Source organism: Saimiri boliviensis, chromosome 8 (assembly GCF_048565385.1).
Source record: "Saimiri boliviensis isolate mSaiBol1 chromosome 8, mSaiBol1.pri, whole genome shotgun sequence".
NCBI lineage: Eukaryota > Metazoa > Chordata > Mammalia > Primates > Cebidae > Saimiri > Saimiri boliviensis.
The window spans coordinates 73,039,921-73,055,815 of record NC_133456.1 but is presented as its reverse complement, the minus strand read 5'-3'; positions in this window follow the sequence as shown (position 1 = coordinate 73,055,815).

The window sequence follows — 15,895 nt, the reverse complement described above, 5'->3', positions numbered from 1 at the left end:
AAATAAAAAATAAATAAAAAATAAAAAATAAAAACAAAAAAAAATACAAAAATTAGCCGGGTGTGGTGGCACATGCCTATAATCCCAGCTACTAGCTACTCAGGAGGCTGAGATAGGAGAATCATTTGAATATGGGAGGCAGAGGTTGCAGTGAGCCGAGATTGCACCACTGCATTCCAGCCTGGGCAACAGAGCGAGACTCCATGTCAAAAAGTATATATACACATACACACACACACACACACACACACATATATTTGCAGACTAAATAAAATTAAACAGTAACAATATAACAGTAAATAATGATACAACATAATTATTTATATAGTTTTATAGCATATTAGGTATTATAAGTAATCTATAGAGGAATTAAAGTTATATAGAGGATTATGTGTATGTTATATGCAAATACTGTGCCATTTTATATCAGTGACTTGAACATCCTTGGATTTTGACATCTACGGGGATCGTGGAACCAGTCCCTCATGGGTACTAAGGAATGATCGTACAGAAAATGGGATATTATTTAGCCTTAAAAAGGAATGGGATTTCGATGCATACTACTATACAAATGAACCTTGAAAACATTATGCCAAGTGGAGTAAACTCAACACAAATGACAAATATTGTATGATCCTACTTATATAAGGTGTCTAGGATAGAGAGTAAGCGAATGTATAAAGACAGAAAGTAGAATCAAGATTATAGAGGTTACCAGGGGCTGGAGGGGGTGGGGTGGGAAATTACTTTTTAATGAATACAGAGTTTCTGTTTGGGATGATGAAAATTCTAGAAATGGATAGTTGTGATGGCTGCACAGTATTGTTAAGGTACTTAATGCCACTGAATTATACACCTACCTAAATGTGGTTTAAAAGGTAAATGTTCTGTTACATATATTTTATCACAAAAGTGAAACTTCACTTAATTCATCTCTTGAAAAATATTAAAGGAGGCGGAACATGGTGGCTCACGCCTGTAATCTCAACACTTTGGGAGGCTGAGGTGGGCTGATCCCTGAGGTCAGGAGTTCCAGACCAGCCTGACCAACATGGAGAAACCCCATCTCTGCTAAAAATACAAAATTAGCCAGGTGTGGTGGCGCATGCCTGTAGTCTCAGCTACTCAGGAGGCTGAGGCAGGAGAACCTTTTGAACCCAGGTGGTGGACGTTGAGGTGAGCCGAGATCACACCACTGCTCTCCAGCCTGGGCAACAAGAACGAAACTCTGTCTCGAAGAGAGAGAGAGAGAGAGAGAGAGAGAGAGAGAGAAGAAAACTATTAAGCGAGAACTATAAACAGCCCAGAATGGCAGAATCTCTTTGCTCTCATTCTGCTCCCCTCTCAGTCACACATGCCTCTGCAGACTTCTCCTCCGTACCTGCCCGCCCCCTCCAGCCCTCCAGCCCTCACCCCTGCACCCCACCTCTCTTCTCTCACTCTTGATCAGGCACATTGATAGCCTCACTCCTAGCAAGAATGTTTCCTCTCTCGGGTGGGAAAGGAGGGTGGGGAAGAGGCTGACTCCAGAAGATTCCCTTTGAAAGGTAGAAAGGCTGTGGTCACGCCCACAGTAATAACTTTTGGCCCACGATGTAACAGAAGCTGGAGCACGGAGTCCCCTCCACCCAAGAGTGGCCTCACCCCGTCACAGGCATGGGGAGCACCTCACACCTCCCCAGTATTCTCACACTCATTGTCAGATTCAATTGCAGTGACAGCATTCGGTGCCAACTACACACCAAGCGGGCACATACATTTTCTACTATCCTTATGGCAATCATGCAGGCAGCCATTATTAAGATCATGTTGCAGGAAACTGAGGCTCAGGTATGGCAAATGATTTGCCAAAGTCACACAGCTAACAAGTCTCATTCTCAGTTCATACCACTCTCCTGAACTGCTGTCAGCTCAACACTGGTCATGTTCCCGGGAAGTTTTCACAAGTCGTAAACAGGTGACTGTGGTCAAGTAACCAAGTCACTAGCAAAGCACACTTCCCTGCCTCCCTTCTCCTCGAAGAACATCAGCCTGCAGAGGCCCACATCTACTCAGCTGAGCCTTCTTGGCAACCAAAATGAATACACACATTGCAAACTATTAAGGTAACCACAGCTATGTGGAGAGAAGGTGTCCGGCCTTGTAGCAGCTTTGGACTGATCTCAGGGGCAACCCCTCCTCCCTGGAAGTCACGTCTCAGGCTCTTTCTGTCTGTTGCCACCTCTTGGAAAATAAACAGGGAGCTGGAGCTGGGAGCTGCACCCTGCCACCTTTCATTTAGGGTGTCCAACCCACTTCTTCACCAAGGCACAGTCTCGAAGTACCTGCTTTGCCCTCAGCTGGATGGGGCTCAGCCTGTGGGGTTTCAGTGTCTTCATCCAGATGTGCAAACACAGCAGCCACCTGGCATCGTTTCTCTTTTTTCTTTTCTTTTTTTGAGACGGAGTCTCGTCCTGTCGCCCAGAATGCAATGGTGCCATCTCAGCTCACTGCAACCTCCACCTCCCGGTTTCCAGCAATTCTCCTGCCTCAGCCTCCCAAGTAGCTGGGATTACAGGCACGCGCCATCACGTCCTGTTAATTTTTGTATTTTCAGTAGCGACAGGGTCTCGCCATGTTGGCCAGGCTGGTCTCAGACTCCTGACCTCAAGTGATCTGCCTGCCTCAGCCTCCAAAAGTGTTGGGATTACAGGCATCAGCCACCATGCCCAGCCTGGTACCATTTCTCTTAAAACTCCAATAATCTATGGCAAAACTTACATGGGCGGTAACAGAGCTAAGCAGAGAAAGGAGATGTAAAACGACGAACATAAGGCAAACTCAACAGAACACACAGAAAGAAGAAAAACTCCAAAAGACTCTGCATTCTCCACAAAGAATTTGTCCTAGTTTGTTTTGTTGTTTGATTTTTTTAACCAAATTTTTTTGCTTCAAGGAAACATTTTTATAATTAAAAAGCATGATTCACTAAAAATACCATCCGAAATTTTGAAATAAATCATGGCATAATAATGTTCACGATAAAAAGAAGGGTAAAAAACTCAAAGGTAAATGAGGCTCATTCTGAATTGCAGTTCTAATTTTATTAAGTAATTAGATTTTCTTCAGTTTATGCTTTGGCTATTTTCTGAAAATTTTCCAGTGAAGAATCGTTATATCTATAATCAGACAAAAATTAAGTGTTATTATTTGTTTTTAGCCCTGACAGGGCATCTCCTCACTCACCTATTTTTGGAGGAGGGGAGGGGGAAAAAAAAAAACAACTACTTTTGGGCAGGTTGGTGGCTCACTCCTATAATCACAGTGCTTTGGGAGTCGGACGCAGTTGGATCACAAGGTCCAAATTTCAAGACCAGCCTGGCCAATATGGTGAAACCCCATCTCTACTAAAAAAGTACAAAAATTAGCCAGGCATGGTGGTGTGTGCCTACAGTCCCAGCTACTTGGGAGGCTGAGGCAGGAGAATTGCTTGAACACAGGAGGTGGAGGTTGCAGTGAGCCAAGATCACACCGCTGCACTCCAGCCTGAGTGACAAAGTGAGGCTCTGTCTCAAAAAGCAAAATAAAACGAAAAACAAATACTTTTGAAGGTCTTCCCTCATGCCATTTCCAGTGGTACCTCGACTGGAACCTATGAGAAAAAAAGTTCCTTCATAATGATGTCAGCTTTGCTTTAAAAAAAAAAAAAAAAAAAGTCTCTAAAACTCATGAAAAACACAGTTGATGTGAATCATATGTCTGAGTGGCAGAGTTCCCACTAGCTATGTGAACACACAGATGTGCAGGACAGAAATTCCTCCCCGCACAGCGACTATTCCTCTGTGGAGCTGTTGAAGGTAAATAGCGCAGCCCCATCCATGTTCCCGCTGGCTGCGAAGTCCCCATGCCCCCACCTCCTTACCCTTCAGCTATCCAGCCCTTTCTCTAACTCTCCCTCTGATCAAAAAGCAATGGGGTGCAGTGCAGTGGCTCACGCCTGTATTCCTAGCACTTTGGGAGGCCAAGGTGGGCGGATTGCCTGAGCTAAGGAGTTTGAGACCAGCCTGGGCAAGACGGTGCAACTCCATCTCTACTAAAATACAAAAAAATAGCCGGGCATGGGGCGGGCACCTGTGGTTCCAGCTACTCGGGAGGCTGAGGCAGAATTGTTTGAATCCCAGAGGCAGAGGTTGCAGTGAACCAAGATCATGCCACTGCACTCCAGCCTGTGTGATAGAGTGAGACTTCGTCTCCAAAAAAAAAAAAAAAAGGCAATGGTGGCCAGGCACGGTGGCTCATACCTGTAATCCCAGCACTTTGGGAGGCCAGTGCAGGCAGATAACTTGAGGTCAAGAGATCGAGACCAGCCCGGCCAACATGGCGAAACCCTGTCCCTACTCAAAAATACAAACCAGGATGGTGGCACGCATCTGTAATCCCACCTTACTTGGGAGGCAGAGGCAGGAGAATTGCTTGAACCCGGGAGGTGTGGTTCGCAATGAGCCAAGATTGTGCCACTGCACTCCAGCCTAGGTGACAGAGCCAGACTTTGTCTTATAAAAAAGAAAAAATAAATAAAATGGGATCTGACAATAATCATTCACATTTGTTGACTGATAGATTGTACTTTAACAGATGATCTTAACCAGTTATTAGCATTTTAAAGCTTTAATCTTCTAGTTGCAGAAAAAAAAGAAACTTCTGCTGAAGGGATTTCAGGCATCAGCCAGCAGGTGTGGTAATGTTTCTGCCAAAGGGAGGGGTGGTGGGGTCCTGAAAGAATTGTACATCTGGTGTAGATGTACTCGGACCTGGGTGGGGGTGTCAGAAGGAAGGGTGCTGGGCCTCTCCCCAGCTGAGCCCCTGTTCCCCTGGGAGGAAAAACGGGCTGGGCTGTTTCCAGCTGCTGTAGCTACTGGGGGAGAAAGAGGCATCCTTTGTCCTCCAGTATCTATAGCCCCCCTTCCGAGGCGGTCCACTGGGTATCTCCCCTCACCGCCTTTCCTTTGTTCCCCTTCTTTCACATTCGCCCTGTGCCTCAGAGCTTCCAGGAGCTTCTCTGTGTTTTCTGGCCCCGTGCTACTTTAGCTGGCACCCGGTGAGATTTTCACACTGCAGCCTCCCTTGTCTGCCAACCTGGAAACCAATTTGTGCTTCATGTGGCATTTTGGCCTCACATTTCCGACCACAAACTATGTGCTTAAATTGCACCTCTTCTTGAATGGAGATTTTAGGATGGGGTCCCTTCCTAGTCCTAAGTAGATCCCCCTCCCTTCTTCCCCTTTTTCAGACTGGCAAATCCCTGGGTGGGTTGTATCTTGTAAGCACACTCATGCAAGCATATCTGATGCATGAATGGATGTGACCTCATTGTACCAGGTAGGAGCTACGCTTTAACGCTCACTCCGGTCATGTTTCATCTTTACACAGTGTATCATTTAAATGTTAGATGAAACACCATGTCCTTTGAGATTTAAATAGAATTGAATCAAGACCTTGTCCTCCATTTTTGCAGCGCTCCAGTTCTCACCCCAATATCCCCAGGGACTCATTTTCTCAGAGTCCTCTGCTACTGTGATATCTACAGACCTGTTGATTTTACGTGAATCTCACCATTATGCCAGATTTCTTTCCTTCATTTCTCCTGACAAGGAACTTAGCCACGTTCACGAATTTTAAAAAAGTATTCTATATCCCTGTGGCTTTATTCCCACGTCACCTCATGGGGGCATTCTCTGACCACCCCTTTTAAAATTGCAACCAGATAAAAACTAAAACAAAAATAAATAAATAGCCGGGTGCGGTGGCTCAAGCCTGTAATCCCAGCACTTTGGGAGGCTGAGGCGGGTAGATCATGAGGTCAAGAGATCGAGACCATCCTGGTCAATATGGTGAAACCCCGTCTCTACTAAAAATACAAAAAAAGTAGCTGGGCATGGTGGCACATGCCTGTAATCCGAGCTACTCAGGAGGCTGAGGCAGGAGAATTGCCTGAACCCAGGAGGCGGAGGTTGCGGTGAGCCGAGATTGCGCCATTGCACTCCAGCCTGGGTAACAAGAGCAAAACTCCGTCTCAAAAAAATAAATAAATAAATAAATAAATAAATAAATAAATAAAAGATTTTTTTTTTTTTTTGAGACAGAGTCTCACTCTGTCACCTAGGAGTGCAGCAGCATGATCTCTGCTCACTGCAACCTCTGCCTCCCAGGTTTAAGCGATTCTCCTGCCTCAGCCTACCAAGTAGCTGGAATCACAGGCATGTGTGACCACGCTTGGCTAATTTTTGTATTTTTAGTAGAGATGGGGTTTCACCATGTTGGCCAGGCTGGTCTCGAATTCCTGACCTCAAATGATCCACTCACCTTGGCCTCCCAAAGTGCTGGGATTACAGGTGTGAGCCACCATGCCTGGCTGAAAAGAGATTTAAAAATAAAGCAAAAAAATAAATAAGCCGGGCGCGGTGGCTCAAGCCTGTAATCCCAGCACTTTGGGAGGCCGAGGCGGGTGGATCACGAGGTCGAGAGATCGAGACCATCCTGGTCAACATGGTGAAACCCCGTCTCTACTAAAAAAAAAATACAAAAAATTAGCTGGGCATGGCGGCGCGTGCCTGTAATCCCAGCTACTCAGGAGGCCGAGGCAGGAGAATTGCCTGAACCCAGGAGGCGGAGGTTGCGGTGAGCCGAGATCGTGCCATTGCACTCCAGCCTGGGTAACAAGAGCGACACTCTGTCTCAAAAATAAATAAATAAATAAATAAATAAATAAATAAATAAAACAAATAAAATAAAATTGCAACCAGCTCCTCTTCCTTTGGAATTCCAGTTCTCCTCCTATTCTGTTTTTTCCATAGCACTGTCTTCTTCCGGCACACGATGTAACTAACTTATTTATTATCTTTGTTGACTATCTTCCCTCACTAGACTATAAACTCCACATGGGCAGGCCTTTTTGTCGGTTTAATTCACTGCCAAATCCCCAGCACTTAAGACAGTGCCTGACAGAAGAAGATGCTCAATAAATATGAGTTGAGTGAATATACTTACTTACAGGGAGCTTTATAGCGTGGCGGATTTTGCTAGAAATGTCAGTGATGGGCCGTCCACATCCTTGTTACTCTTGTATGCCCTGCACCAGCAGAACACCTGGCAGCTTCTCAGCAAGGCAGGATCCCAGGACTCGCCCCAGACCTTCCAATCAGCATCTGCATTTCAACAAGACTCCCAGAGATTCACATGCACATTCATGTTTAAGAAGCACTGGTCAGGGAGCCAGGCGCGGTGGCTCAAGCCTGTAATCCCAGCACTTTGGGAGGCCGAGGCGGGTGGATCATGAGGTCGAGAGATCGAGACCATCCTGGTCAACACGGTGAAACCCCGTCTCTACTAAAAATACAAAAAAACTAGCTGGGCATGGTGGCACGTGCCTGTAATCCCAGCTACTCAGGAGGCTGAGGCAGGAGAATTGCCTGAGCCCAGGAGGCAGAGGTTGCGGTGAGCCGAGATCGCGCCATTGCACTCCAGCCTGGGTAACAAGAGCGAAATTCCGTCTCAAAAAAAAAAAAAAAAAAAAAAAAAGAAGCACTGGTCAGCTGGGCGCAGTGGCTTACAGCTGAAATCCCAGAACTTTGGGAGGCTGAGGCGGGCAGATCACGAGGTCAAGAGATCAAGACCATCCTGGTCAACACGGTAAAACCCCATCTCTACTAAAAATACAAAAATTACCCTGGCATGGTGGAATGTATCTATAGTCCCAGCTACTGGGGAAGCTGAGAAAGGAGAATTGCTTGAACCCGGGAGGCGGAGGTTGCAGTTAGCTGAGATTGCGCCACTGCACTCCAGCCTGGCAACAGTGTGAGACTCCGTCTCAAAAATAAATAAATAAATAAAATAAAAAGCACCGGTCTAGACCATGCACGCAATGGCTCACGCCTGAAGTCTTAGCATTTGGGGAGGCTGAAGTGGGAGGATTGCTTGAGGAATTCAAGACCAGCTTGGGCAACACAGTGAGACCTCCTCGTCTCTATTTCAAAAATAAAAATAATACAAGCCGGGCGCGGTGGCTCAAGCCTGTAATCCCAGCACTTTGGGAGGCTGAGGCAGGTTGATCACGAGGTCAAGAGATCGAGACCATCCCGGTCAACATAGTGAAACCCCGTCTCTACTAAAAATACAAAAAATTAGCTGGGCATGGTGGCGCGTGCCTGTAATCCCAGCTACTCAGGAGGCTGAGGCAGGAGAATTGCCTGAACCCAGGAGGCGGAGGTTGTGGTGAGCCAAGATCGCGCCATTGCACTCCAGCCTGGGTAACAAGAGCGAAACTCTGTCTCAAAATAAAAAAAAAAATAATAATAATAATAATAATACAAAGAAAAAATAAAGAGTAACACTGGTCTATATGACAGCAATGCAAACAACTTAAACTTGGCTCTTAGACATCCCTGTTTTTTTGTTTTTTTGGGTTTTTTGAGACGGAGTTTCGCTCACGTTGCCCAGGCTGGAGTGCAATGGTGCAATCTTGGCTCACCACAACCTCTGCCTCCCGGGTGCAAGCAATTCTCCTGCCTCAACCTCCCAAGTAGCTGGGATTACCGGAATGCGCCACCTCGCCCAGCTAATTTTGTATTTTTAGTAGAGACGGACTTTCTCCATGTTGGTTAGGCTGATCTCTAACTCCCAACCTCAGATGATCCGCCTGCCTCAGCTTCCCAAAGTGCTGGCATTACAGGCGTGAGCCACCGCGCCTGGCCAGACATTCCTGTTCTTAAAAGGTTTTTTTCTTATATGGAAGAAATTGGTAACAATGAGTATCTCCAGGGAGTGGATTTGGATGCCTGGGGGATGGCAATGGGAGGAGAAAACTGTTTCCTAGATATCACTTTGTACCTTTTACAGGCAATTATTAGCTATTTAAATGTGATTACATCGTAGCCTGGTGCGTTGGCTCACACCTGTAATCTCAGCACTTTGGGAGGCCAAGGCAGGTGGAAACTTGTTTCTACTAAAAATACAAAAATTAGCTGGGCGTGGTGATGCATGCCTGTAATCCAAGCTTCTCAAGAGGGTGAGGCAGGAGAATCGCTTGAATCCGGGAGGCAGAGGTTGCAGTGAGTGAAGATTGCGCCGCTGCACTCCAGCCTGGGCAGCAGAGGGAGACTTTGTCTCAAAAACAAACAAACAAACAAACAAACCAAGTGTACATTGACTGCTTATAAGATAAATAATACATAGTAAAAAGCTTCTGGCTACTTTTCAACGGGACAGTTCTCCCTGGCCTCTTTTCTGGCAGCCTCTCATCTTGCTGCTTACTATTTATCTCCCACCCCAATTCCCCCTCCAGACCAGCAGAAAGAAGAATACGTCTCTATGGCTACCTGCATAGAAGGCAGAAAAGACCACAGAAGGTTTGGGTTTAAAAGAACAAATTCTTGTGTTTTTTTTCCTTTGTTTTCTTCTTAAAAGACAAGTTATTTCCTTTTTCTATATTAGTGCTGAGGAGAATGCCCCTGGCTTCCCTCCCTCTTCCCTACCTTCCCTCAGAGTTGGGGCTGGCCAGGGACCCAGGCCACCATGTTAAAAGCTGCCAGGCCACCAGGAAGACTGGTAGCATCAGCCAGCCTTGCGCGCGATCTCCAAGGTGTTCTTGCCAGGAGTGTGGAAGGTCACAGCCATGGCCACCTGCTCCAGTCTCATGGGCATCTTTGCCAGGCAGGCTCATGAGGCCCGCCAGCTGCTGGGCTGGAAGCACATGTTCTAGATGGAGCTGTCTGCTTCCCAGGACCTCAACAGCAGCCTCTCTGTCCTGGCATGGAGAAGTACCCAGTGCGATGCCTGGCAGGCAGCTCCCTTCCACTGGCATTGGCTGCCTCTGTCTGTGCCCCTGCTTGTCCCATGGCACAAAGGAGAGGCTGAGGAATCTCTGCTCAGTAGGCCTGGCACCTCAGTGGAGCTAGGCGAACTCCAAAAGAGGTTGAGCCACAGTCTCCCTGTGAGAGGAAGGAAGAGCCACAGGGAGCCAGCCCAGCCAAGGCAGGTAGATGAGAAAAAACTGTGAATGACTCCTCCCGAGGAACGGCTGGGGCCCTGGCCAATCTCTGCTGCTCAAATGAGGCGAAGACAACCTCCAAGCCTGCTCAACACCCATCAGCTGAGAAGCATGGACTCCCCTGGGGGGCTCTAGCCAATTTCTAGAAAATTTGCCAGATTTTCTAAGCTTAGGAAAGATTTGTTTCAAACTTTCTACTTTTGTACCTCCGTGGCCATTTTCAATGCAAAAGGTCAGATTTCCCTTAAGTGTACTCCATAGCGTTCCCTGTTTGTGAAGGAGGAAGTATGCTCTGGCTCCTGAGCTATCGTACAAATACCCCATGCTGGGACGCCACAGCCGCCTCGCAGCTGAGGATCCAGGCAGGTGCTGCAGAAGGCACTGTAGGGGCCGAGCCTGGTGTAGGAGTGGAGTGGGGCCAAAGCTGGGCAATGAAGTTTTCACTAACTAAAACTTAGAATAATACTGTGATTTTTTTTTTTTTTTTTTTTTTTTTTTTTTTTTTTTTTTTTGAGGAGTCTTGCTCTGTCCCCAAGGCTGGAGTGCAATGGCGCAGTCTCAGCTCACAGCAACCCTCTGCCTCCCGGGTTCAAACAATTCTCCTGGCTCAGCCTCCTGAGTAGCTGGGATTACAGGAGCATGCCACCACACCCGGATAATTTTTGTATTTTTAGTAGAGATGGGGTTTCACTATGTTGGCCAGGCTGGTGTCAAACTCCTGACCTCAGGTGATCCACCGGCCTCAGCCTCCAAAGTACAAGGATTATAGGCATGAGCCACCACACCTGACCATCAGTGATTGTTTTTTTAAGAGTGGTTGGCTATCCAGCAGTTGGAATAACAGGTGAATTTTTCTTTCCGTCTCACACGTTTGTATATTACCATAATTGTTAAGAATGATTTACTTTTTTTTTTTTTTTTTTTTTTTTTGAGGCGGAGTTTCGCTCTTGTTACCCAGGCTGGAGTGTAATGGCGTGATCTTGGCTCACCGCAACCTCCGCCTCCTGGGCTCAGGCAATTCTCCTGCCTCAGCCTCCTAAGTAGCTGGGATTACAGGCACACGCCACCACGCCCAGCTAGTTTTTTTTGTTGTTGTTGTTTTTTTTTTGTATTTTTAGTAGAGACGGGGTTTCACCATGTTGACCAGGATGGTCTCGATCTCTCGACCTCGTGATCCACCCGCCTCAGCCTCCCAAACTGCTGGGATTACAGGCTTGAGCCACCGCGCCTGGCTAAGTCCTCCCCTTTTGTCATCCTAACAGTGTATTGCCAACATTCCATAATACCCTCTATGTAGGCATTCCGTACACACAGGCTTTTCCCTTCACACGTCGTCTCTGACTACCTGATATTCGACAAGTGAAACTGTCTCTTTCAGCACGCCCAGTGAAATCCTTCTTTGCCTTAATTTTATCACATAAGGAGACCGCTCCTTTCTGCCACTTTTGTTGTGTCCGAAGTGTTGCCAGAAAAAGGGGTCCCCATCCAGTCCGCAAGAGAGAGTTCTTGCATCTTGCACACAAAGGAATTCAAGGCAACTCGCAGAGTGCGGTAACGAGAAACATTGAAAGCTACTCAGTTTCAGCGCAGAGCGTCTTCGGAAAGCAAGAGGAGGAACGCCTCTTCTAAGGTTTTCTTTTTTCTTTTCTTTCCTTTTCTTTTTTTTTTTCTTTTGAGACAGAGTTTCCCTCTTGTCGCCCAGGCTAGAGTACAATGGTGTGGTCTCAGCTCACTGAAACTTCCCGGGTTCAAGCGATTCTCCTGCCTCAGCCTCCCGAGTAGCTGGAATCACAGGCATGTGCTTCCATGCCGCCTAATTTTTGTATTTTTAGTAATGATGGGGTTTCACCATGTTGGCCAGGCTGGTCTCAAACTCCTGACCTCAGGTGATCCACCTGCCTTGGCCTCCCAGGCATGACCCGTCACGCCCAGCCTAAGGTTTTCTTATATAAGGGTCTTACCTATGTAAAAGCTAAGCTATGCCTACATGTGGGGGGCCGACAGCATGACATTTATTATGTTGCTGATTTAAAGAAAACTACCCTTGGCATTTTAGTGCATAAGTACATCAAAGCCTGACTATAACGTCGTAAAAACATATATTGTTATGTGATACGGGGACATTTGGACATTCTGCTGTCATACGAGTTTCTCTTTGCAGACATTGTGAAGCTGTTTCCTCAGCTATAAACATATTATGACCATGGGTCGTGGCTGGCAAGGAACGTACCTGCTAGTTTTAAGATGAAGTTGACTTTATTTTTTATTTTGATTTAATTATTTTTTCTTTTCTGAGATGGAGGTTTTTTTTCTGTTTGTTTGTTTGGTTTTTTTTTTTTTTTTTTTTTTTTTTTGAGACGGAGTTTCGCTCTTGTTACCCAGGCTGGAGTGCAATGGCGCGATCTCGGCTCACCGCAACCTCCACCTCCTGGGTTCAGGCAATTCTCCTGCCTCAGCCTCCTGACTAGCTGGGATTACAGGCACGCACCACAATGCCCAGCTGATTTTTTGTATTTTTAGTAGAGACAGGGTTTCACCATGTTGGCCAGGATGGTCTCGATCTCCTGACCTCGTGATCCACCCGCCTCGGCCTCCCAAAGTGCTGGGATTACAGGCTTGAGCCACCACTCCTGGCCTCTGAGATGGAGTTTTGCTCCTGTTGCCCAGGCTGGAGTGCAATGGCGCAATCTTGGCTCATTGCAACCTCCACCTCCTGGGTTCTAGAGATTCTCTTGCCTCAGCCTCCCGAGTAGCTAGGATTACAGGCATGCACCACCACGCTCAGCTAATTTTTTGTATTTTTAGTAGAGATGAGATTTCATCAGGTTGGCCAGGCTGGTCTCAACTCCTGACCTCAGGTGATCCACCCATCTTAGCTCTCCCCACTCCCATGAGGTCCCTGGAACCCCATCTGTCTCTCTGCCCTGTGGCAACTTCACACATCCATGGCTGAGATTTGAAAACTATGGTTTGGGGGTTTCTTTGTTTTTTGTTTGTTTGTTTTTGTTTTGTTTTTTGCATTTTTGTTTGTTTGTTTTTGAGTCTTGCTCTGTCATCAGGCTGGAGTACAGCGGAGCGATCTCAGCTCACTGCAACCTCCACTTCCCGGGTTCAAGCGACTCTACTGCCTCAGCCTCCCAAGTAGCTGGGACTATAGGCACGCACCACCACACCTGGATAATTTTTTGTATTTTAGTAGAGACAGGGTTTCACCATGTTGGCCAGGATGGTCTCAAACTCCTGACCTCATGATCTGCCCACCTCAGTCTTCCAAAGTGCTGGGATTACAGGTGTGAGCCACAGCGTCCAACCCAAAAACTATCCTTCTTAAGTCATTGCACAGACTCTGCTCTGGTGATGTGGGCAAACGTGAGCTGATGGCTGTAGGCAGCACCACCACTGGGCGCCGTTCATTGCCTACCTTAGCACACTCTGGATTTGGTATATTACACGCAGGCAAAGAATGTCACTAGGGATTGCCTAGGGTCACACAAGGAGAATTTGGCAAAGTGGATCACTGTACATGAAGGAGTTTTTCTCCAAAAATGGTGTATCAGGACGACCCCATTTATCCAGCCAAGCAGGTATATATTCCCTTCTGTCTGGAGAAGCTCGGAGGTTGAGTCAAACCCTCTGCAATGTAGAAGGCCTGACTGACCCCGGGGTGAGAGATTGAATTTTGAATACCGCGGGTAATTGTTTTGACACACTGAAATAATCCACCCAGGAAAATGGGCCTCTGCTTGGATTCTGCTGCTGTTGTTTAGGGGTTTGGGTTTGGTTTGGTTTTTTTGGAAAGGGAAAGGGCTCTCTGACAGTTATGTGGTTGCCTGAAGGGGAATAAATGGGCCATTGAATGGATGGGAGCAGTGAATGGGGCATTGAATGGCTGGAAACAATGAATGATGTCCTTGAGGTCTCTGAACATCAGGCTTCCAAGAAGTCTGAAATGCAGTCCCTCATACACGGCTCAGGGCTGTCCTGGATCACTGTACCCCTTCCGCGGGGCTCGGGCAGGGCCTGGAGACTGGCTAGCTTTGGTTGAAACACAGGCTAGGATGGGAAAGGTGTTTCACGGGTTTTTGTGTAAAGAGGACAGGGCTCTGGCTGGACCCATCATCCTCTCGTTGGCTCACTCAGCTGACTCAGGCTCACTCAGCTGACTCAGGCTCATGCACTGAAGCCTGCTCTCAACCCCCTCTGCTGCCTGTGGCTCTGGCTCTGTGGAGCCCAGCGAGCCATCCTAGAGTGACTCACCTGCCTTTATCCTTCTTCCCTGGTCTCGTGAGCATCAGTGACAAACTCGGGTTAAATCCAAGGATCAAGGCTGGGCGCGGGGGCTCAAGCCTGTAATCCCAGCACTTTGGGAGGCTGAGGTGGGTGGATCACGAGGTCAAGAGATCGAGACCATCCTGGTCAACATGGTGAAACCCCGTCTCTACTAAAAATACAAAAAAAATTAGCTGGGCATGGTGGCGCGTGCCTGTAATCCCAGCTACTCAGGAGGCTGAGGCAGGAGAATTGCCTGAACCCAGGAGGCGGAGGTTGCGGTGAGCCGAGATCGCGCCATTGCACTCCAGCCTGGGTAACAAGAGTGAAACTCCGTCTCAAAAAAAAAAAAATAATAATAATCCAAGGATCACAATTTCTCTTTCCAACCCTTTTTCCCACCAGACCCTCACCGAGGACAACACTGTCCGCACACGTTTCTGGGCCAAACCTCCGTCACCCCGCCCCCCGTGCCTGACTCCTGCGCTTCACCCCGTGCTGAATACTGCCGCTTTCTCATCCCTATCTGGCCCTCATGATCCTCCTGTTAACAGCCGGGGCTCTGGCCCAAGTCTTTATCCCCATCTTTATCATCCCTGCATCCTCAGGCCAGCCCCTCCTCTCCCCTAAGCATTCTGCAGGATATCAATTGCCAAACACAACTGAAGCCGGTGGCCACCCTCCTCCCTTCGGTTCTCCTGCCTTCATTCCAAACCTGCTCCACAAATCCCGCTGCCTTTTGCTTCGAATACATGCCAGGCACCGAGCTGTGCGATGCACGTGTTCTGATTGAATCCTGTGAGGGGGATATTATGTTTTCTATGAAAAGGAAACAGGGGTTCGTGGAAGTTAAATAACTCAGCTAGTTAACAGCAGAACTGGAACTCAATGCTTCAATGGTCCATGACAGCAACTTTGTAACCATACACAGCATGCCTGACACTCTATAAGGAAGCTGTGATTTCCCTTCCCCCGCCCCACCAGATCATAACATCCCAGATTCATTTTAGCCCGCATCATTTATATGAAAGATGGATCTGCAGCTACACACGTTCGTTAGATTTCTGTTCTGATGCCCTCGTTTCCTAGAGCTTGTAAAAATGCCTGGGTCCTGATGGTAGGAATAAGGGAGGGGAGAGAAGAGGGTAACAGGGCAGGAAGGTCTTGTCTTACTCTCTACATAATTTGGTCTCAAAGTAATCTCAGCCAAAAGCTGGACCAGAGCTGATGCCAATCTACTCTGACCCAAGTTTGCCCCAGAACTGGTCCAGAACATGTGTTTCTAGGAAAGTGTTTGCCTCATTTTAGACAAAGAAGACAGAGGCTGGGCTAGGCATAGTGGCCTATGCCTATAATCCCGACATTTTGGGAGGTCAAGACAGGAGAATCACTTGAGGCCAGGAGTTCAAGACCAGCCTGGACAACATAGTGAGAGCCCATTGCTGAGAAGGAAGGAAGGAAGGAAAGAGGGAAGGAGGGAAAAAGGGAAGGAGAGAGGGAGGGAGGGAGGACAAAGGAGCAAAGGTATTGGGCTTCCCATGGGAGAATGCAAGCAGGTCGTCCATGCCACCCCTTCCCCAGCTCAGGCCCCATCCTCTTGGT